This window comes from Bubalus bubalis, chromosome 14, assembly GCF_019923935.1.
Source record: "Bubalus bubalis isolate 160015118507 breed Murrah chromosome 14, NDDB_SH_1, whole genome shotgun sequence".
Classification (NCBI taxonomy): domain Eukaryota; kingdom Metazoa; phylum Chordata; class Mammalia; order Artiodactyla; family Bovidae; genus Bubalus; species Bubalus bubalis.
The window spans coordinates 52,950,831-52,973,534 of NC_059170.1; the positions used below are offsets into that span (position 1 = coordinate 52,950,831).

General features: G+C 40.7%; 1 long non-coding RNA gene across 1 annotated transcript in view; it reads left to right on the forward strand.

Moving 5' to 3' along the window:
- The first annotated feature begins 302 nt into the window (after positions 1–302).
- Positions 303–22,704, forward strand: part of LOC123329244 — a 104,571-nt gene continuing 82,169 nt past the window's right edge. Inside the window, exon 1 of the long non-coding RNA XR_006544618.2 lies at positions 303–475. This is a non-coding gene — a long non-coding RNA (uncharacterized LOC123329244). The remainder of the gene's footprint in view (positions 476–22,704) is intronic.

Sequence of the window (22,704 nt, forward strand, 5' to 3'; positions counted from 1 at the left end):
GTCTTTGCAGTCATGATTATATTAAGGATCTTTTTCATTATGGTTTATCTCAGGATATTGAATATAGTTCCCTGTGCTACACAGCAGGACATTGTTGTTAATCCAGCCTATACCATACTAGTTCGCATCTGCTAATGCCACACGCCCAGGAACAACATTGTAAATCAACTACAATTAAAAAAAAATTTTTTTTAATATTAAGGATCCTGAGCTGAGGAGAGTAGACTAGCTTATCTAGGTGGGTTGCATGTAATTAGATCCTAATGAGAATCAGGTGCCTTAAGAGTTCTCCTGAGAGAGATGGGGATGGGAGGAAAGACGAGAGTAGAGTGCTTGGGGGAGGGGCCACGAGCCAGAAAGTGCAAGCAACTCTAGAAGATGGAGAAAGCAAAGAAACGAATTCTCCCCTCTGGTCTGCAGAAGGAAGGTAGTCTGGCTGACACCTTGATGTTTAGGACTTCTGACCTGCAGAACGGTAAGATCATCAGTTTGAATTAAGTCCCTCCAATGATGGTAATTGGTTTCAGCAACAATTGGCAACTAACAGGAGGGAAGAGTTCATTCCTCTGTGGTTAGAAAGATGGTAGAAAGGAGCTTGAGGAAGTGGTTCCTGAACTGGGTTTTTTAATTTTGTTTACTTTTGGTTGTGCTGGGTCCTTGTCACTGTGCAGGCTTTCTGTAGTTGTAGCGAATAGGGATCACTCTCTAGTTGTAGAGTGGCTTCTCATTGTGGTGGCTTGTCTTGTGGTGGAGCACGGACTCTAGTTGTGGCAGACGGACTTAGTTGCTCCATGGCATGTGGGATCTTCCCCGACCAGGGATTGAACCCATATTTCCTGCATGGGCAGGTGGAGTCTTATCCACTATGCCACCAGGGAAGTCCCTGAACTGGGTTTATGAAGGATAAATTGGTATTCTGGAGGCAGGAGAGGGTTAGGGAAGGAAGGGCCAGGCCAGGCAGAGAGAGGAGTCAGGAACCGACTCAGAGGCGCAGAAGTGCTTGATGCATTTTGGGCAATGTTGAGAATTTGCTGATTCACTTGTTAATCCAACGTGGAGGTTCTGTTGAAGCAGGGTAATGGAGAGAATGGGGTGGAATGTGTGTGGAGGAGAAGAGGATACATTTGTAAGCCACTACCATCACTAGAAGGCTTCCTTGGTGGCTCAGGCAGTAAAAGCATCTGACTGCAATGAGGGAGGGAGAAGGCAATGGCAGCCCACTCCAGTACTCTTGCCTGGAGAATCCCATGGACAGAGGAGCCTGGTAGGCTGCAGTCCATGGGGTCACTAAGAGTCAGACACGACTGAAGTGACTTAGCAGCAGCAGCAGCAATGAGGGAGACCCAGGTTCGATCCCTGGGTCAGGAAGATCCCCTGGAGAAGGAAATGGCAACCCACTTCAGTACTTTTGCCTGGAAAATTCCATGGACAGAGGAGCCTGGTAGGCTACAGTCCATGGGGTCACAAAAAGTTGGACATGACTGAGCGACTTCACTTTCTCTCACCGTCCCTAGAAGAGGGGACTAGCCCAACACCTCTGCTCACTGTTGCCAAAATTTGGTAGCTCATGGCAGCACTGGGTCCCTTGGTTTTCGCACCTTGGTTGTCTCTCAGGTGTGGCTTGCAAAAAAGTGGGGATTCAGAGAAAGGTTGCCAAAAAATGTATCTTTTTTTAACGTGGACCATTAAGGTCCCCTGTGGCTCAGCGGTGAAAGATTCTACTTGCAAGGCAGGAGACTCGGGCTCAATCCCAGGGTTGGGAAGATCCCCTGGGGGAGGAAATGGAAATCCACTCCAGTATTCTTGCCTGGAGAATCCCATGGACAGAGGAGCCTGGAGGGCTACAGTCCAAAGGGTGCAAAGAGTCAAATGTGACTGAGAAACTGAGCACATTTTTAAAGTCTTTATTGAATTTGTTATAATGTTGCTTCTGTTTCATATTTTGGTGTTTTTGGTCACAAGGCATGTGGGATCTTAGCACCCTGACCAGGGATCAAACCCACACTCCCTGCATTGGAAGGCAGGGAAGTGCCCCCAAAATGTATTCTGATGTTAGTGTTAGTTTATTTAACAAACTCTTTTGGACCAGAAAATGAAGCCTGGGAGCTAACTCTGAAAGAAGAGCCAGATACCAGGTGAGGAGGATGCACACAGGTGAACTGCTACTCTCATTCCAAGCAGAAAATGCAAAAGGGACAGGTGTTTTAGATCAAGCACATGATCAGAAATCGCTCTGTACCTTACCCTGCTCATTGGTGAGAGATATCCCACCAAAAATAAAAAGTTTTAAGTCTGATTGATTATTTGAGAAATGGCTTTGTTCTGATTATCTTATTTAGGAAATACAAGTGTATTTGAACTTTTGCTTTTCAAACCAGGGACCTGGTTCCAGGAGAAAACTTTTCAAGAGTGGGAAGCTCTGGTTTAGGCACACGTACTCAGTCACTTAGTCGTGTTCAACTCTGCAACCATATGGACTGTAGCCCGCCAGGCTCCTCTGTCCATGGGATTTTCCAGGAAAGAATACTGGAGTGGGTTGTCATTTTCTTCTCCAGGGGAGCTTCCCAAACCAGGGATTGAACCCATGCCTCCTGCATGGTCAGACAGGTTCTTTACCGTTCATCTACCTGGCAAGTCTCTGGTTTAGACAGTTACCATCAAAATAGAAGGATGATGAAAAAGATAATATATTAGTATTTAGTTCAGAAATAGACTCACTTCTTCTTTATAAAGGTGGAGTTCTGCTTCCCACAAGGGTTATTGTGGGAATGTTGTATCTTGAGTCTAAAGTACTTGAAAGTGAGAATCATATCTATTCTTTACTGTTACCTCTTCCATGATTCTTATTAATATTACAGTATCTTGCACAGTCTAAAGTGTTTAAGAAAGTGAATGAATGCTTGAAGAAATGAATTAATAAAGGTAAACTTGGAATGAAGAATGGAAACCACTATAGCATCTTAGCATTAATACTTAGTGCTATATTTTATCTATTCCAGATTATCTTGTTTAGTTGAATTTCTTTTTTTCCCTTGTTTTAAGACTAGCACCCTCATTTCTAGGGACCAGTGAAAACAAGATGAACCAGGTTCACACCAGGTTCGTAGGGCTTTAAACAAGAATTCCATCTGACCCTGGCCCACACTATTGAAATTCTGCTCTCTTTCTCTATCCATGTCTGTGCTGTCTGGGAGGATATCATATTGCTGAACTTGTAATAAGATTCAGTCATTCTGATAAATATAAATTATTTATCACTTCCCATTTTATGGCCTTGATGGTATTTAGAATTATATTACTTGGCATCAAAATGCTCCCTTTTCCACCGCTGACAGTATTGAGCCCCTCTGCTAAAGGGACAAGCTGGTACATGCAGCAGAAGAGTGACAGGGCTTTTGAACAGATAGATGACATGATTATATAATTTAATCCCGGCCACTTATTGCATAGAAGCCTTCGGGAAGGAGAGAATCACATTTAGCTACTCCCCCCCCTTCAAGGATAGAAGCAAAGAGACATTCATCTTGCATGATGGAGGTATTGGGTGGATTGGTCGGTCAGGTTGCAGCAGTTCCCTAGGAGTGCAGCAGTAGCATGAGCTATGTGGGTTGTTACTCTCCCTGAACAGCTTGATGAGGAGTCTTCGGATAGTTCAAATCTGAGACCGTCTGGCAAGAGGCACCCTGGCAGACAGCTGAGGGTCTAATTCCAGGGAGAGAAATATGAGTGCACTCGGAGGCTGCAGATCAATGCATCGTGGCTTGCTGAGGTTATTAACTCAAACACCCTCACCATTGACCTCCAGGGCCCAATAACTAACACTGTTCCTGAAGGTGAACAGAACTGAGCAGACACCAGAAACCAAAGCAGAGAGCAAATAGGGGGTTAATCTCATCATGGAAGGCTCTAAGAATTCAAGTCATTCACTGCCAGTGATGCCTGTGGGTCGTGAAGAGAGACTCTACCATAGAAGATAGGCAGGTACACTGAAGCAATCCTGGATTTGGAATTAGATAAGATGCAAGGCAAACAGAGCCAGGCAAGAAGATCACTAAGCCGGAGATAGAGAAATGGCAGTTATAAGAATGAAGCATCTGGTGATGCAGGTAGCCAATAGGGTCTTGGGGACATCAAATATGTGCACACTGATGGAACCAAGAATACATTAATTAGAAGGGAGGTTCTGACCAAAAGACAAGAAAAATGAAATAGCCAATATGTCAAGGGGAACTTGTTTGTAGTGATGGATGTAATATCTGGTAGGTGGTGACCTCCTGTAAAGAAATCAATATTGATAGAGTCAGATGGTCGTTTGGGGATGTTTAAAAGGCGAGTGCGGGCAGCCAGTGTGCCCTCTCTAAATGAACAGACTACAGTGCTTCAGAGAAGCCAATAAAATCTTAATATGGGATAGATTTCATTGATAAGCAATCTTGGGATTTATTTAGAATGAAAAGCATTCATTCAAGTAAGTCCCTCTTAGCACAATTATGCTCCCCAGTCCTTTTTACTGTATTTGGTGTTCTCATAGCAGGAGGAAATTGCCGAACACCTCTCATACATATATTCTATTCTTAATAGAGTATACGCTCTATGAGGACAGAAATTGAGGTTGGAATGTTTCTCCTGCTGTATCCCCATTGCCTGGAATAAGGTATGGCACTTAGTATGTGCTCCATACACACTTACTGAATGTCTGTATTCCGTTGTTGTTGTTGTTGTTGTTTTTTAATTTCCCTTGCTCCTAGTTGTTTTCTGCTCATTCTCCAGTCTCAGCTTGTAGCCCAAACACTGAGCTAGCTAAGATAAAGCAAATCATAGAAACTTTGCTATGGAGTTGGAAGCCTCTCAGATTTATCCACTCTCCTTTCCAAACAGTATCAAGAGAAAGAAACCATTTTTTTTTTTTAAACCAGTTCTGGCTCAGTCGTTGCTTAGTCTGTTTTTTGACTACCTTCACAACAGGGAGCTTACCTCCATTCTGGATTCTCCATTGAGTTTTTGGGAGATACTTAACTGTTTCACTGTATTTTCCTAAACTTAATACGTCTTCTTTTTTAAAAAGAATAATTTTATTTATCTATCTATTTATTTATTTTTGCTGTCCTGGGTCTTCCTTGCTGCATGGGCTTTTCTCTAGTTGCAGCAAGTGGGGGCTACTCTCTAGTTTGGTGCACAGACTTCTCATTGCGGTGACTTCTCTTGTGGAGCCTAGGTTCTAGGCATGAGCCTTCAGTGGGCTCTAGAGCATAGGTTCAATAGCTGTGGCATGTGAGCTTAGTTCTGTAGTACTTGGGATCTTCCCAGACCAGAGATAGAACTCATGTCTCCTGAATTGGCAGATGGATTCTTAACCACTGAGTTAGCACAGAAGTCCTATTAATATGCCTTCTTACATCCATCACAGAGTCATGATTTTGGAAGCACCAACAGCGTAAGTCTGCAGAAGGGAATGGCAACCCACTCCAGTATTCTTGCCTGAAGAATCCCATGGACATGGGAGCCTGGTGGGTTTCAGTCCGCGGGGTTGCAAAGAGTCAGACACAACAGAGCGACTAAAAGAGTAAGTCTACAGACAGTACATTATTTGAAGAAAGACAGGCCATTTTCCCTTCAAATTATCACATGGAGTATACATTAGGTGCTAGACTTCACCATCCTAGCCAACCCCCTTCTGCCTGCATAGTAATTTGAAAATTTCTCCTCCTAAAATATTATGCCCAGAAATGAATCTGTTCCAAAAAACAGTCTGACCAGCACAGAATAGAGTAGAACTATTTTCTTCCAAATACTAAAAATACATGCACATAGAAGAGTAGCAGCAACAGCATTAAATTAACAGCATTTTCCTGTTGACTTGAACAGAACTTGTATTCAAAATACCCTCCTGAGACAGTCCTGGTTTTCTTTTCTTTTCACTCATGCTGGCATCCGTTCCATGATCTGATTTGTTTTTGTTTCACATTCCGTCCTGTTTGGATTGTTCTGTAGCTTGATCATTATCCCCTCCCAGGCATTTATTCCTTCCATATTTTTTGTGTTGTCTAACTATTTGTAAGCATGCTTCTTAGGTTTCCATCTGTTATTGATAGCAAGGTTGAAACAGAACAACCCCAGAGAGCAGGCATTTTGTCCATCTACTAGAAACTTTGTTTCAGGCTTTTGTGGCTGTTAATCTACCATCTTCAGGAAGATTCTATTCCTCTGGACAGTAGATCCATATTTCAGCTAACATTAAACCATCTTAGTATATAGATACCTAATCTTACAAAAATCATGATTTATATCTGGATGGCATGCTCTTTAAAAAAAAACTCTTGATTTCAGTTTATTTCAGGGAAAACAGCTTTGACATCCTGTTAGATTATGGAGTTAGGAAAGTTTCGCTTTTAACATGATGTCTTTCAGCAATGACAAATTCAGGGCCACGTCCTCTAGGAGCTAAAACCAGAGTTTCTCAGCTTTGGCACTGTTATCATTTCAGACTGATAGTTTCTTTGGGGAAGGGTCCTCTTAGCAACATCCCTGTCCTCTACCTGTTGCTAGATGCCAATGGCAAACTTCCCATGCTCTTTATCTACAATTGCCGTAGACCTGTCAAGAGAGAGGGCTTCCCAGGTGGCTCAGTGGTAAACAGTCTGTCTGCCAATGTAGGAGCCACAGGAGACACAGGTTCAATCTCTGAGTTGGGAAGATCCTCTGGAGGAGGAAATGGCAACCCACTCCAGTATTCTTGCCTGGAAAATGCCATGGACAGAGGAGCCTGGCAAGCTACAGTCCATGGGGTCACAAAGAGTGGGACAGGACTGAGCACACACAAAGGCAATGCATCAAGAGACAAAATGTACAAACCACTCGCCTCTTACTGTGGAAGAGAAGGATTATACTGGCGGTAGAAAATTTCTTGTCTTCTGGGCCAGGCAGAAACATATACAGATTCCTGAAAAATATCCATCAGTTATCTATTTCATGTTTAATCTGTAAGCAAGTGTTGTCAAACTAACTGGAATTCAGAATCACCGGGGTGCGGTAGCTGGTTAAGAAAAGCAGACTCCTGACGAAGAACTGATACCTGCCACACGGTGAATGAACCTTTAAACATTATGTTAAGTAAGAGAAGCTAGACACTAAAGGCCACATATTGTATGTTTCCATTTACACAAAGTATCTAGAATATGCAAGTCCACAAAGACAGAGCAGTTGAGCGATGGTGCGAGATAGGAGAGGAGGCGGAGGGACAAAATGCTTACTGGGTAAAGGGTTTTACTTTAAAGTGATGGAAATGGTCTAGAACAATATAGAAGTGACTGTGAATGGACTAAATGCCACTGAATTGTTCACTTTTAAAATGGTTAATTTGGGGACTTCCCTGGCAGTCCATTGGCTAAGACTCCCCCTTCCAGTGCAAGGGGCACAGGTTTGATCCCTGGTCAAGGAGCTAAGATCCCACATGTTTCACAGTGGGGGCAAAAATTTTAAAAAGAAACGAAAAGGCAGAATCCTGAACTTCTCCTGCAGAGGTCCTGATTTCATGGGCAATGCTGGGGTCAAGGGAGTTGTGTTTTGATTGAGATTCCGTAGAATGTTATGATGCAGATGGAAGACAGACCATGTGTGGACAAACCATATCATACTGAGTCTCTGGAGAGGCATAGCCTGGGCTTCCCCACCTAGAACACTGTGAATCATTTACTCAAGACTTTTTTATGTTTGCTTCCTCATCATTTAAATTGACCATACTCCAGTATTGTTGCCTGGAGAATCCCATGGACAGAGGAGCCTTGTGGGTCGAAAAGAATCAGGCGCAACTTAAGTGACTTAGCACATACATCCTGGAATGTATTAGCTTAAAGCCTGACTTCCTAATATACCCAAATATGGTTACACATTTAATATTAGTGTTTAACCCAAGCATGTCACTAGAGCTTGGTTCTAGCATCTCGCCAAGTTTGGTGTGACATATTTTAAGATGAGTTAAATTTTTGTTTTAAGTTTTGTTTTATTTTGTATTTGCTTTTATTGTACTAAATCTTCGTACCCAGTAAAAGTTTGGGAAATGACTCTTAAATCAATGAACATTCTTTTGAATTTACTGATTCTTTTTAAATTTTATACCCCTTTATATTATACCCCTTTATATTTAAAACTATACCCCTTTACATTGGGGTATAGTTGATGAACAATGTTGTGTTTCAGATGTACAGCAAAGTGATTCAGTTATGCATATACATGTATCTATTCTTTTTCCAATTCTTTTCCCATTTATGTTATTAGGTTAAACTTTGTGTAACCTGTAAGCAATATCATTATGTGATAACCTATGCATTGGCTTAATATCAAATCCAGTCACTTGGCCTGTGAATCTGATGACAATAATACCATTTATTGGATAATTGCAAAGGACCAGTTATCGCATGTTTATTATCCTGTTTAACCATCATGCAAGTGTAGATCCAGGATTTGTGGAGCCTGATGTTTACACAAATTGAGAAGATCTGCTTAAGAAAAGGAATAAAAAGTAGAAATACATTATTAGCTAGAGGGCCTTGAAGACATCCATGCATGTGAACCGTCCTGAAAGTTGAGCTTAATTAGCTCTACCATAAATCCACCCAAGTCTTTGACAACACTTAAAGATAGCTGGGTATCGCTCATGGCATCAGTGAGGAAACTGAGACTTAGCAAGTTGGAACACTTTGCTGATGATCAACCAGCCAAATACAGTAGAACTGGAATTTGAACCAGCTCTGGCCCATGCCAAAGGTTACACCCCCGGCCCCTAAGGAACTAAGTAACAGTGGACCTCTTCAAATGAGATGCACCCCTGGCTCCAAGTTTGGTTTTGGTGAAATCTTATTTTAGGAGGTCTCTGCACACCCTGAATTGAGGATTATAAAAAGAATGAAGGCATTTGAAGTGAGAAAGGACACTTAGTTGATTAGAAAGAAATTTATGATGAGGTTTACGTATGGGTATGTTATGCCTTGGCTCCTCTAATTAATTTCACTAAACTATGCTTCAGAGGTTTTAAAATATACTTTTATAATTTTCTTTTTATGAAATAGCAAGTAGAATGAACATAGAACTTTATTATTTAAGGATATTTAACACAAAGTCTTCCCTAGTAGCTCAGATGGTAGTCTGCCTGCAATGTGGGAGACCTGGGTTTCATCCCTGGGTCAGGAAGGTCCCCTGGAGGAGGGCATGGCAACCCACTTCAGTATTCTTGCCTGGAAAAGCCCACGGATGGAGAAGCCTGGCAGGCTACAGTCCATGGGGTCACAAAAAGTCAGACACGACTGAGCTACTAACACTTTCACTTTCAACATAAAGTCTTGACAAAAAGATGGTTAGTAAATGGCAGAGAATAGTAACTTGTTATTCTGAGAAACTCTTACATGCCAAGAATGTAATCTTCATCACAAACCCAAGGGATATACACAGAAATCTCAATTTTTTCACCAATTGAGGAAACTGAGACTCAGAGATCAATAGGTTAACTCTTTACTACTGTCCCAGCAAAGAAGAGGCTGCTATTTATTTTAAATGGCAGCAATTTAAAGAAACTTTGTACAAAACGCCATGTCAAATCTACATTTATTTTAACATAGATTAATGCAAGATATTGGTTTCTTGAACAAGAAAAAAAAATGAGTTTTCACAGATCTGAAATATGATTTATCCTATATGGTATGGCATCACTGAGATTCTTTAATTGCAGCCTATTTAAGGGATTAGTCAAAAAGAGTATGAAGGACCTATTAACACCCAGTTGAAAAATGTGACAGAAAAGTAGGAGAACAGACAATTCCAACTTCTAATTGTGGAATCCTTTGGTGTTTGGGTTCAGTGCGATTTTCAGGAAGCTCATTAAAGTCCTGCAAAGGCCCATCTTTCTCCCCAGAGCTGATTGCAGGCAGTCCCCCGAGAAGCAGTCTGACTGCTAGCTCACATCTTCCTTGTCATAGGGAGCTAGGTGTCAGCCTCTGACCCCACAAAGAGGGGAACTTTCCATGAGGGCTTCACAAGTATTTCTCTTGCTCGATTATCTTCAGAGAACTGTCCCTAGATTGTTCTCAACACTAAAGAAAATAAAGGTTGTGCATGCATGTTTTGAAGGCCTTGGAATGCACAGAGTAATAAGGAAAAGTACATATGAGCCTTACAATAGGTAATTTTAAAAATGCATACATTAGCTTCTTTTTAAACTTTCCATTTTGTGTTGGGGTATAGTCGATTAACAATATTATGATAGTTTCAAGTGAACAGTGAAGGGACTCAGCCATGCATATACATGTATCCATTCTCCCGCAAACTCCTCTCCTATCCAGGGTGCCACATAACACTGAGCAGAGTTCCCTGTGCTACACAATAGGTCCATGTTGGTTATCCATTTTAAGTACAGCAATGTGTACCTGGGTACATGTCCATCCCAAACTCCCTAACTATCCCTTCCCCTCATCCTTCCGCCACCACGACTATAATTCTACATACATTAACTTCTCCTTGGAACAGTTTTTTTCCCAGCTTTGTGCAGTGCAAACATGCCAATTTCACATAAGAGTAGGAAACTAGATTTTTGGTCTTGTTTGGCCCACTAGGCATTTGTTACACTAGAGTGGCCAAAAAATTCATTTGAGTTCATCTGTAACATTTTATGGAAAGACCTGAACAAATTTTTGGCCAAACCCATATAACAGAATTTATGCAGTACTTGTGTATACTTTCTTTTACACTTTTCTCCTCATTTATACTTCAGCAACCATTCTTTTCAGAGGATGTCTCCACCAAAGATGCAAATCTATTTGAAGGCAATATAGCAGAAAAAGTATTGAATTTAGATGTAGTTCCTCTTGTAGTAATTATAGTCTCGGCAAAGGACTTGTAAAATCAAACAGTTTTTAATTATCAGAGGGTTTTGGTGTAGGCTTGTGTTACTTTTTCAAACGTTCTCATGGGTTCACATTTCCTGACTGTTTCTCCTCCTCCTGTATGGTTGGTGCAGTGGTTTCCGGATTCAGTCCAGTTCTATTTCTGCAAATATCTATCAGAGCTCTTTCCTGGGGCTGAGCAGGTCTTATGCACAGAGAGCTGACCCAGACCTCCTGAACAGAGGATGCTGGGCTGCATCAGAAGTTGGCGTGTTTCCCCCACTCAGTTTACAACCATATGCCTGCTTCCACATTTTGGCAGGGGTTGTGTGTATGTGTGTGAGTGTGAGTGTGTGTGTGTGTGTAGTGTAATTGGCAGCAGCAGCCTACTCCAAGGAGGCAGCCTTTCTGAAATAATCAGGTCTGCCTCCTCCATGACACTGTGGATTTTTACCTTGCCCTGCTATAGGGTGAGAGCCTCTGATTATTGCCATGGTGATCAATTTGTCCCCCAGGAATCAGCCAGAGACCATCCAACTGATTCTATGCAGGCCATTAGGTAATGCTGAGACTCTGGGAGAGAATTGCATTTTTGTATGAAAGGAATCCCTGTGGACAACCAGCGCGAGGTTTAATTGGACTGTATCGTTAATACTGACTGAGAGGGGACAAAGGGGCTGCAGAAATAGTCACAGAAGTGACCTGACGGATGGGTTAGTCACACTCTGCTCCATTGTCCTCTTCCTGCCTTTTGAGATATTCAGCAGGAAGGGGGTGAATCGCAGGGTTTTAGGCCAAAAGCGATAGGCTCTTTGCCAGTAATGGATTTGCAGATAACACATAGTTGGGACATTTTTAGAGTGCAGCATGTATTTAGGGCTTCATTGACAGGACACCTGAAAAGTAATTGTTGCTTCTTAGAGACCAATTATGGGACATCAGCCCAGCTGGAGAGCATATTCCCTCCCTCCCTCAGTTCTGCCGGTGGGAACACACCATTCATGAGGCTCATTGTGGGCCTTTGGAAACTGGGCCCTTTCTTTGCAGACCATTACCTAATCAGCCCTGTTCCAGAAAGTTCGTTGTGGATTTGGGCACCACAGCCCTCCTTGAGCTCCTACAGCAATCTTCAGAGAGTGATATTAGTGTGGATTCAAGACCTGATTGATTGATTAATTTCTCTGCTGTTAGAGTGCACGCTGTTCTGTGCTGAACGTAAGGGCCCTGAAGGAAAAGTTGTCAGTGACTTGCCCTGAATGGTCTTATTAGAGTTGGGGCAGGGGGGTAAGTAAGTAATACTCAGGTTTTTTGGCTTCACCCAAATGTACTTGATGATCAGCAGTGGTTTCTATTCTTTTCTGCTCAGATTTTCAGAATGCAATGTGGATTGGGCTAGTCTTAACATAGTTCTACCTATGCTGATTTCTATGTTCACATTTTTTTTTTTTCTATCACTGAAAGGAACTATGACTGTCAGCAAGGAAGAAGAGCATCATATTCAAAATATTTTAACCTACCATGCCACAGTATCCTTTCTCCTCATTGTGGATTTTTGCAGTCATCTTATCTCCATCTTACCTAATAGCTTTCCTTTTTTTATACATTCTTTTTTATTGATTTGCAATGTTGTGCCAATTTCCACTATACAGCAAAGTGCGCTGATGACTTTTCTACACTTCAGCCCATGCATCAGATCAGTTGCTCAGTTGTGTCCAACTCTTTGCGACCCCATGAATCGCAGCATGCCAGGCCTCCCTGTCCATCACCAACTCCCGGAGTTCACTCAGACTCACGTCCATCGAGTCAGTGATGCCATCCAGCCATCTCATCCTCTGTCGTCCCCTTCTCCTCTTGCCCCCAATCCCTCCCAGCATCAGAGTTTTTTCCAATGAGTCAACTCTGCGCATGAGGTGGCCACAGTACTGGAGTTTCAGCTTTAGCATCATTCCTTCCAAAGAAGTCCCAGGGCTGATCTCCTTCAGAATGGACTGGTTGGATCTCCTTGCAGTCCAAGGGACTCTCAAGAGTCTTCTCCAACACCACAGTTCAAAGCAGCAATTCTTTGGCCCATGCATGGCTTCTGCTTATCTCAGACCCATATCAATACATACATCAGGAGTCGGTCATTCACACAGCTACTTAAACTGGCCAAGGCTCTGCCTAGAGCCTGCCCTCCCGACTAGCCCCCTCTCCTGGACACTGAGCTGTTTCATCCATCACTAGAAATGCTCTTTAATTCCCTCCTGTCTTCAGGCCTCCCAGAGATAAGAACTGAACTCACCATTTCATCTCAAACTCAGTGGCTGCTTGATGCTGTCTTGATTATATATGCTAAAATTCTTGTTGCCAAGATGCAGTGACATTTGGACCATTTCTAATTTTTTCCCTATTCTATATTATACATGACCATTTTTGTCAGCATAACACAACAACCAGCAAACTTTTGTGTACTTAATGTGCTCCAAAGGGACTTGGTAGGTTAAAAACTAAGAATATGAAATTTTCTTGCCAAAAAACCCCAAGTCATGCACAATTTACATTTACTAGATGCTTGTGGAAGATGATGGTGATGGTTTATGACATTTGTGATTAATAAATCACAGCTGCTCACATATGATTGAGAAATTACCTAATTTTAGTTGATGGCCTAAAAACTCTTTGAGTTGTGGATTCTATTCCCTTTTACCCAGAAAATTATTCTCATTTTGTTTCATGTCTGTAAAGTTTTATTCTTTCTCCTAAAGGTCCAGATTTCTTGAGTTTTCCCTCTCCTTTCATTCTGTTTCATTTTTTTCCTTCCCAAGACTTCATTTCTGTTTCATATTCATTTACCCAGCTTCAGTACTTCTAGCAAAATGCTTTTCTTATTACTCGGCAACATCCTTCCATCACTTCTCTGTGTTCTGGTTGCCATAGCATTCCATCTAGGTGCAGACACTGTAAGTAGCAGAGGGAAAAACGTTTTTCACTCATTAGTCATTTGCTCAGTCTCTAAGTCAACTGAGCCCATAGCAGAGGTTAATCATGAATCTGGGGTCTGTCCATATGGGACAGTGCTTGTGGACTGTGGACACCAGTGAGTCATTTCTGAATCAAGAACTTCTGTAGATGATTATTTACTTTTCAAATAAAGGTCAACCGTGTGATCTGGGTTAAATGACTGGTTGTGTCAAATTGCAGAAAGTGGTGTACAGGTCAAAAAATGGATCAACAATTAAGTCAAATTAGTTTGCTGTGGTCTTGCAAGTTTCCACTTCCCAGTAAAGTTTTTTCCTTTCAGTGTGATTTTCTATTTATTTGCAAAGGATTCTTTGGACGAGGGTAATTTCAGATAGCCCTGAAGTTTCACTTCTAATAATTCATTAAATCATATTTGTTTGTTTTACACCTTATGAGAATCTCCATTTGATGAAAATTTCATTACTTTAAAGTGAATTCCATTACTCTTCCAAGTCATTCCTTGGCTTTCTTAGGATGTGAACTATTGTTATGAGTGCTTTTCTGTAGAGAAATATGTTTACACCTCTGTTTTAAATTCTTGGCTAATTTCCATTGGTGTATGCTGAAAATGTTAGGATGTAGAAAGAGACCATTATCTTATTTATTTTGAAAGAGCAGTCTATATCAGACAGAAAGCTATATTTGTTTGAACATACAGGCTTAAACATTGTAGTCAAATTAAAAATGACAAAAAATAATCTGAATGGATGAAGAATTGAAATAGAAATGGAACTAATAGAAACTTTGAGTAGAAAACAGAAGGGTCGTATAAGTCCAACAAGCAAAAAAAAAAAAAAAAAAAAAAAAGTGGGTGGGGTGGCCAAAGATTGAGCTCTGGAATCTAGCAGATATGATCTGGAGTCTTGGTGAAGCCGTTGACTAGCTGTGTGACCCTGGGCAGTTGACTGAACTGGTCCTTGTCTCTGTCTGGTCCTTCTCCCTTGTGAAACGGAGGTGACGGTCACAATGCTCATAGGCTGTGTAGGGTGGTTCTGAGAAATTACACAGTAGGACATTTTAGCAGTATGCTTGGCACGTGCCATTACTAAATACTTCATTTTGGAGAGTGGTTATTATTCACTGTCTGCTTTTGTTGATATTTAAAATCTAGATGAAAGCCTCTTGATTGTTTAGGGTGCTTATTAGCTGTCAAGGATATGACTCAAGATCTTCTCAGAGGTGGGGGGAAAAATGGAATAGGTACAACTCAGTCTCAAGCTGTAGCAGAAACACCATTTTCATCAACACTGAGTGAAATTTAATCTAAGCTAAACCTTGATTATCCTTGAATAAAGAAGTTTCAAAGTAAATCAGAAAAGGAATTTCCCCCTATGTCTGGAAATATAAACAGGATCAATACAAGCAGAACTTGCTAAGAGCCCAAAAATATATTTTTTAGTTTAAATTTTAGCCTAAATAGTGCCTTATACTATGTTAGATGAACTGAGGGTCATTGAAATTCCAAAAGATCTTATATTTGCTCTGTTGTGCTGTTTGGAACATGGGGTCCTAAGCTGGACGTTATTGCCCACCTGATAGTAACCTTCCTGAATTTCAGGGACAGTGACTATGAGAGGTAATAGACCCTGGGTAATGCCCTTAAAGTCAAATATACCAAATGATTTAAAAGATCCACTGGGTTGTTTTTTTTTTTCATTTTTCTGGAGTTAATTATCTAGATATACAATTTATAAATTATATGTGTATATAATTAGTTCCAGAAAAAAAGTAAATCTCTGTGTGTGATATATATAAACAGATCTGTTGAGACAAAGAAGGAAACTCTTATCTCAAAATTCAAGCTTCAGGGTTTACTTGAACTGTGTTTTTTCAGTTGGAATTGGGTGGGGGCTGGAAGACATTTCCTGAGTAGCTCCTATAAGCATTATGTCTATAACATACATATTTGTTGTTGTAGAACAAATTATTTGGTATAATTTGCTGTAGTCTCATAGGATGGATCACAGTGGTTTCAAATTTGGCCCCAAATTCTGTGTTTCTAGCTTTATTGAGTTACGATTGACAGATTAAAAAGTATATATATTTAGCATGTACAATGTGGTTTTTTTATAAGGTGCACAATGTGATGATTTTAAAAAAGTATACATTGTGAAATGCTTGTCACAATCAAGTTTATTACACATCTGTAATCTCACATAGGGCTTCCCAGGTGGTTCAGACAGTAAAGAATCCACCCGCAATGTGGGAAACCTGGGTTTGATCCCTGTGTCAGGAAGATTCCCTGGAGAAGGGAACAGCTACCAACTCCAGGATTCTTGTCTGGAAAATTCCATGGAAAGAGGAGCCTAGTGGGCTACAATCCATGGGGTTTCAAAAGAGTCAGACATGACTTAGCGGCTAAACAATAACAACAACAAATCTCAATAGTGACCTTGTGTGTGTGTTTGTGGGTGTCTGTTGGTGTGTGTTGAGAATACTTTAGAGTAAACCTTAAGTGTTCACAAATTGCCTTTGAGTTTGAATACGTACTTTAGGTAGTCCTGACCTTTCTAGTTTCTCACAGGCTCCACCTTTCCTACTGGATTAGCCTTTACCCAACACCCAGGTTTCTCCGACCTCTGATCTTTCATACAAAAATAAGTTGTGAATTTAGTGAAACAAAATGGTTTCAGCTTTTCTGGTGGGGTAGTGGGATAGAGTCCTCTAGTCTCTAGTCCTCTAGTCAAGGATTAAGCTTGCCCTGAGCTTTAGGGGGCCTCATACAATCACAAAAACCTACCATAAATGAACGCTGGTGCTTGGCATCCCCACAGCTACATTTATGGTCCTAAACATCCAGAGTGGTGATCAACAAACTTGAGGCCCCAGGGAAGGTTTAGCCGGGTTTCCTGCTCTCCCACTTTGAAAGAAAAGAGATCATCGATTTTGAATGTCTTGAAGGTTTGCTGACTTTGGAGTGGGTTGGAGAAAGCTGGGGCCTGGGAATGGACTTTTAATGTCCGAGACATTTAATAAAGTGGGCTTCCCTGGTAGCTCAGATGGTAAAAAACAAACAAACAAACAAAAAAAAACCTGCCTCCAATGCTGGAGACCCTGGTTGGATTCCTGAGTTGGGAAGATTCCCCTCAAGAAGGGAATGGCAACCCACTCCAGTATTCTTGCCCAGAGAATTCCATAGACAACCATGGGGTCACAAAAGAGTCGGACACGACTGAGCAACTCACACTAAAAGTGAAGACAAGTTACATCTTTCTTCTAAGATGGAAATAGATTTTGTGTAATATGAATTTCCCAGTAGAACCTGCACTCATTTTGATGCCAAAAACTTGACTTCTGTGTATCAGTGCCGAATTAAATCTCAGAGACAAAATTTGGGGTCAAGTAGAAAAGAGCTTTATTGCTTTGCCAGGTAAAGGAGGACACAGGTGGCTCATGCCCTGAGAAACTGTTTGTCCCAACCTGGGGAAATTTGGTGAGGAATTTTATAGCAGTGGTTCAAGGGCAGGCTTGCTGATAAGGCTCAGGATGTGTAAAGGGGCTTTAAGGAGAAGAGAACAACAGGAGTTGAGATGGTTGGATGGCATCACCGACTCGATGGACAGGAGTTAGAGCAAGCTCCAGGAGTTGGTGATGGACAGGGAAGCCTGGGGTGCTGCAGGCCATGGGTCGCAAAGAATTGGACACAACTGAATTGAACTGAACAGGTGATCTCCTGATGAGCTTTGAGGTTATCAAACTGTGACCTTCTCTCTAGGTCTTCTCTTTGGTGGGAGTTTTATTTTTGCAGAAGAATTTAAAGACATTGTGTATATCCTTTGAGGGGGACTTTGCCCCAAGGCTATAGTGTTGTTCTCGACTGCTCTTCCCTTATCTCTGCATCCCCTCCCTCTCCTGATTGGCAACTGTTTGAAAGACTTCCCTGCCTGGGAGCCCCAGGGTGTCCCGCTCAGTTTCAATTTTCCCCTTCCTTTTCCAGTCCCTGGTTTTTGAAGTACACAGTTTTGTAATATTCACAATAGCTATAGGTGTTGGCAGAGGAAAATTTGGTGACATCAAATAGTTCATGTGCGGTGCTTAGTTGCTCAGTTGTATCCGACTCTTTGGGACCCCGTGGACTATGGCCTACCAGGCTCCTCTGTCCATGGAATTCTCCTGGTAAGAACACTAGAGTGGGTTGCCATGCCAGATCCAGGGGATCTTCCCAACCCAGGGATCGAACCCACGTCTCCCAAGTTGCAGGTGGATTCTTTACTGTCTGAGTCACCATGGAAGACCACTCTTATTTGTAAATATGTAGGTCTAGGTGTGTGAAGTATGGTATCAATTCTTTATGTTGGAAATTAGATGAACATTGAGCCCTGGATTTACAAATAGTTTTATTTCTGTACTTAATTAAATTTTCAAAAAATAAATGGATGTCTAATTTTAGTTATAGTCAGCAACTTAAATTGATAAAAGTTTTGGTAAATCTTAAATGAAATTTGTATTTTACCTTTGTTTTAATTAATAACTCTATTATGGAAGAAAATATCTTTATAAAGTATATGAAATGATTTTGTATTTTTTGTGTAAACATTCATTTACATTTTGGATGAAATATAGTCACTTGATGTCTACTGTAAATAATTCTTTGGGTGATTACTGATATAATTGGGCAAATATATGTATATATATGTATCTTTATTATAACACCATAATTATTGATTTTGTGGAAAGGAACATATTAAAAATAAACTTCATGGAATTAATTATAATTTACAAATTATATGTCTTGTGACTTACTGATGCATCAACAAAACATCCTGATCTATACAAAAATTTAAATTTAGTCATTTGCTATTTTACTGATTTGCAATGTTATAAAAGCCACAGCTTTCTATACATTTTTCTACTTTGTCATTATAAAGGTAATTTGTTAGAGTGGTCAAACATATGTTTTCATAGTTTTTAGGCTGATTTTTAACGGGTAAATATTTCGACGCATGTAATACATGTTTGTACTTGTCATCTTAGCCCTCTGTCTCACAAATGTCAGAGTCAGGTCTACCCTGAATCAGAGTGAAGCACCCACAGGGAAATGATTACTTTCATTCCCCTCCTGAGTTCTAGAGATGACTTTATGGAAACATCCTTTATGGCCACATGACAGAAATTGCTTTCTCTGCATTGACCTCGTAGAAGCTGATCCACACATCTGTCTATGTCAGTTAATTATGGTCCCTTATTCAGGCTCCCTGGTCTCAGAAACTTCCACAGCTTCCCTTTGTAGCTTACAGTCTTTGTCTATGAGAAACAGTTCCTTTATAGTAGAACTATGTCAAATACTGATCAAAAAGAACGGAAAGAAATTAGAGAGTGGAATTAATAATACCGACGCTTCTAAAAAAAAAAAAAAGTGAAATTGATGTCTTATTGTTGGAAAAATTAGAAACACTTAAACATCATTTTATCCAAAGTCTTGCTTACATTTCATGTCATTGTGGGGATGAACGTATTTATGTACTCTTCCTAAACAAAAGCATTATGCGCCTATTTGCTGTGGTATTTAAATGAAAGGGAAGCATTGTAGCTGTGTTAGTAACGTCTTCTCATATGAGGTATGCATCATACTGTTATTACGTGAACTCAAGACAAAAATACATTCGAAGTGCATTCTTTACAGAATGTATATTGTAATTTCAGTTCTATTTTTTCCTTTTAAGTATTTTAAAAACACAGCTTTTTCTACTACAAAAAAAAAATCTGTAAAAATGTGTTTGTGTCTGTGCTGATGTTGAAGTTTGCTGTATTTTTCTCATCTTACTCTATTTTTTAAAAAAACTTTTATTTTATTTTTGTAGTATAGCCTATTAACAGTGTTGTGATAGTTTCAGGCGGACAGCAAAGGGACTCAGCCATACATATACATGTATCCATTTTCCCCCAAACTCCCCTCCCATCCAGACTGCCACATAACACTGAGCAGAATTTAGAGAAGGGATAGTTAGGGAGTTTCAAATCAACATGAACACACTGCTATGTTTAAAATGGATAACCAAAAAGGTCATCTTATTCTATTTTGTCAGTGAAATTAATCTGGAGAGTTCTGGTGCAGTCTCCATGACCTGCCATAAGGGAAAAGTCTTGAACTTTTTATCCTAACACCTGAGAGCAAGTACCTTTCTCCTCTCCTCTTTTGATTCTCATCTACGAAAAGGCTCCGCATAAAGAAAGGAACAATTGAACAACTCTGGGAAGTGAGTTGACCCCTCTTACTTATTCCTAGACCACCTCTTCCTTCTGCAGAAATAAGATAAAGTATGCCTGAGATTAACTGATCCCTTAAACCCAATAGCTGCTCCCTTTATGGGAAGATGCCCCTGCCCATGACTGATGACTCCGTCATCTTATTTGTTAAGCACTTGAGTACCTTGACCTTGCTGATTTCTTATGACCTTCAGGGCTCCCCTTGGGAATCTTCAAGGGTAACAACCAAGGTAGTAAAGCTTCTTAACTCTCAGAGAACAGGAAGTTGAATTCTTGTTCCTGTTCAAATAGTCACTGAAGTACCTTTGTAATGGCTTCCTTAGATTTCCAGAAAGCATATATTACAAATATTCAGTTTTTTGTTTTTTTAACATTCTTAGGTGAATGGAACCTACAAATAAGTATTAAAAAGTAATTACAAATAAAATCTCATAAAATTTGTGTCTGTGTCCATATTAAAATTTTACCTGTTGGTGATCAGTGCAGAGAGGTAGTTTTTATGCAGTGAACCAGTCACTTAAAGGTCATCAGGATTACCTGTACAGATTTTTTTTTAATTGGGGTAAAACTGCTTTTCAGTATTGTGTTAGTTTCTACTTTATAGCTAAGTGAATCAGCTATATGTATATACATATCTCCTTCCTCTTGAGCCTCCCCTCTACCCACCCCCATCCCACCCCTCTAGGTCATCACAGAGCACCTAGCTGAGCTCTCTGTGCTATACCACAGGTTCCCACTAGCTATCTATTTTACATATGATATTTTACACATACATGTCAATGCTACTCTCTCACCTGTACAGCTTTGAAAAATTCAAATACGGGGGGCAGTGAGAAGGATTGGAGGAATTAGAAGTTATGCTACATATATTCCACTTGCCTCTTGACATTTATGCTTCACTCTTTTCCAGTCTTTTCAGTGTTGTTATTGTTCAGTCGCTCAGTGGTTTCTGACTCTTTGCGACCCTATAATCTGCAGCATACCAGCTACCAGTCCTTCACTATCTCCCAGAGTTTGCTCACATTCATGCCCATTGAGTCAATGATGCCATCCAACCATCTCATCCTCTGTTGCCCCCTTCTCCTCAATCTTTCCTTGCATCAGGGTCTTTTCCAATGAGTCGTCTCTTCGCATCAGGTTGCCAAAGTATTAGAGCTTCAGCTTCAGTCCTTACAATGAATATGCAGGGTTGATTTCCTTTAGAATTGACTAGTTTGATCTCCTTGCTGTTCAAGGGGCTCTGAAGAGTCTTCTCCAGCACCACAGTTTCAAAGCATCAATTCTTTGGCACTCAGCCTTCTTTGTGGTCCAACTCTCACATCCATACATGAATACTGGAAAGACCATAGCTTTGATTAGATAGACCTTTGTCAGCAAACTGATGTCTCTGCTTTTTTCAAACACTGTTTAGGTTTGTCATAGCTTTTCTTCCAAGAAGCAAGCGTCTTTTAGTTTCATGGCTGCAGTCACCATCTGCAGTGATTTTGGAGCCAAAGAAAATAAAGTCTGTCACTGTTTCCTTTGTTTCCCCATCTATTTGCCATTAAGTGATGGGACTGAATGCCCTGATCCTAGTTTTTTGAAAGTTGAGTTTTAAACCAGCCTTTTCATTCTCCTCTTTCACCTTCATCAGGAGGCTCTTTAGTTCCCGTCTATCACTAGGGTGGTGTCATCTGCACAACTGAGGTTGTTGATATTTCTCCTGGCCATCTTGATTCCAGCTTGTGCTTTATCCAGCCCAGCATTTCACATGATGTACTCTGCATTGAAGTTAAATAAGCAGGATGACAATATACAGCTTTGACGTACTCCTTTCCCAATTTTGAACCAGTCCACTGTTCCATGTTTGATTCTAACGATTGGTTCTTGACCTGCATACTGGTTTCTCAGGAGGCAGTTAGGTTGTGTGGTATTCCCATCTCTTTAAGAATTTTCCACAGTTTGTGGTGATCCACACAGTCAAAAGCTTTAGTGTAGTCAAGGAAGCAGAGGTAGATGTTTTTCTGGAATCCCCTTTTTCTATGATCCAACAGATGTTAGCAAAGTCAGATTACAATGGAGTTTAAACAGAGACCTGAGTGAATCCCACAGAAACCTCCAAAACTGAGATGGTCTTAAGAGTCATCTTACCTTGAGGCAAAGGGTCAAGATTTTATACTCCTCTCAATCATACGGTATTTGCTACCTTCTGGAAGGATATGTGACCTGGACTAATGGCTATTCCTAGAGAGGGGCTGAGCTAAGAACTCAGTCTCCAAAATTTCAGGCCGTCAGGGAATGAGGGTGTTCATCCTGAAGGGGAGATTTGGACAACATACCATGGCAACTAGTACACTTCTGCATTTGAGAATATAGGCTGTGGAACCACATGATCTAAAATTGGGTTAATCCATTTTTTCCTGGTAATGTTTTGATTTTGTTTATATAGTGCCCTGCAATGCAGCTTCAACTGCATGATGATGAAAAGAGATGGATTTTGCAGAAAGAAGTCTGTTTTTAAGTTTCAGTTGGTGCTAGTGGTAAAGAACCTGCCTGCCAGTGCAGGAGACATAAGGTTTGCGGGTTCGATCCCTGGGTCTGGAAGATCTGCTGGAGGAGGGCGTGGCAACCCACTCTAGTATTCTTG